Below are 1920 nucleotides of genomic sequence, written 5' to 3'. Positions count from 1 at the left end.
TAATGCCTGTCTCTATGCATCCATGAGAAGTTGTGCTCATCAGAATTTTCTAATGACACAAAGACAAAACACAAAGACAAGTCTATATACTTAATCAGGCATCAAAGGAATGAGATGGACTATTTTTGTCAGAGTTTCTGCTGCCTTTTTTTCTATATTCTATTCCATCAATGTGAATAAAGTGGACTTTTGATTGCCAGGACCTCTTTTGGGCTTTTCTTCCTAAGTGGAATACACAACAGATACCGGAGTGGGGGAGATAATATAGGGAAGCTACTCTTTCCACCTCAGGAGGAGTTGATGAAGCCCATATATGCATTCAAGAAGCCCATGAGATCCTCTAGCTGGGGGTAGTGGCTAATGTGGTCAGCCAGAAACAACACTATGGACTGTGGTAGCGTTTTGCTGTACAGCTCCAAAAACTCTGGCTAGGGATTTATAGGATCCAATGGCCCATAAATAAAATGAATGGGAAGTTACAGAGGCAAGAGCTCCCAGTCAGTGTCTTCTAAACTTCTTCCTCTGATTGATGTCCTGTAAGACACTGTCAATCACCAAGTTCCCATCATTGTTTCAGATCCCTGCCCACATATCCCACAGCTCACTCTTGGAGGGTCGAGTGTATGGTCTAAAGACTGGGGTAAGACCTCGAGAAAATACAAAGAAGTTCATCGACCTAGTGAGGATGGGTGACAGCATGCCTCCATCTTTAAGTAGCTTTAGGAGAAGGAGAGACTGATAAGCCTCAGGAAAGATACTTCCATTTGAGAGACTCTTTATGGTAAGCTGGCCAGATTGATTTTGTTTGTACCTATTCAGCAGCTCCTGAGTGACAATGTCTCCATAGTCATGAGACAACAGGTTGATCCTGTGGTTCTGAAGTCCTAGATGGTGCAAAAGCAATTCCACAATGCTGGCCTGCTCAAATATGGAATAGCGGTGTGGTCTCGGTTTGTCACTGAAGCCAAAGCCTAAGAAGTCAAGGGCAATCACTCAATGAAACCTCAAGGTCAGACCTTCCCAAATCTTGTACCAGTCATAGCTGGAAGTTGGAAAGCCATGCAAAAACGCAACTATCTCAGGACTGCCAACTGGACCCACAGAGTCCTGGTAGAAGATGCGCAGTCCCTTGTAGGTGAAAAACTTGCCAGAAGTCTTCCATGAGTGCAGAGCAGGAGAGAGCTGAGGGGGTGGGATGTGCAGGTACATGGCCAGCAGGGGCGCGGCCAGTAGCCCCACCTGGACCCACCACTCCCTCATCCTGACTCAGGTAAGACCTGGGCTACAGGACTCCATGTTTGGAGGACCAGCTGGATTTTTTTTAATTGCTATAATTTGAATTCCATATATCCATTAATTTGAGGAAAAAAATAACATTGCTATAATATTGAGCTGAGAATTGAACTCAGGGCCTCATACATGCTAGGCAAGTGCTCTATCACTGAGCTACATCCCTAACCTATCTTCCAATTCTTCAACATATACTCACCCATTTATTTGAGTCTTTAAAAGTTTTTAAAATAATGGTCTTTACATATACAAGCACAAAAATGGGTACCTAATTAGAATCAGTTATACTCCATGCATGCATAATATGTCAAAACACACTCTACTGTCATGTATATATAAAAAGAACAAATTAAAAATAAAGAATTATTCAACTGCACTTTATTTTTGTGTGTGCTATTATTAAGAGTAGCTTTAAAATTTAATTTCTCAATTGTTTGTTTTTGGTATAAGGAAATGTCCTTGTTGGGTTTTGGCATCAGATTTGTACTATGCTCACAAAATGAGTTTGGAAAGCTTTCTATTTTCTTGTGGAATTTGAGTAGATTGCATCTTTTTTCTTCTTTTTTGAGTGGTGTACCTGAGCCTGACATTTTTTTTTTTTTTAATGGAGGATCCTAAATTATGGATTCT

General features: G+C 41.0%; 1 pseudogene; it reads right to left on the bottom strand.

Moving 5' to 3' along the window:
* Nucleotides 1-287: 287 nt before the first annotated feature.
* On the bottom strand, nucleotides 288-1260 carry LOC124091370 (mesoderm-specific transcript homolog protein-like; annotated as a pseudogene).
* Nucleotides 1261-1920: the final 660 nt, after the last annotated feature.

The sequence above is a fragment of the Marmota monax genome, unplaced genomic scaffold (genome assembly GCF_021218885.2).
Source record: "Marmota monax isolate L192 unplaced genomic scaffold, Marmota_monax_Labrador192_F-V1.1 WCK01_AAM20220418_F8-fsc00072, whole genome shotgun sequence".
In the NCBI taxonomy this organism is placed as follows: Eukaryota; Metazoa; Chordata; class Mammalia; order Rodentia; family Sciuridae; genus Marmota; species Marmota monax.
This window is presented reverse-complemented; position numbering and strand designations above follow the sequence as displayed.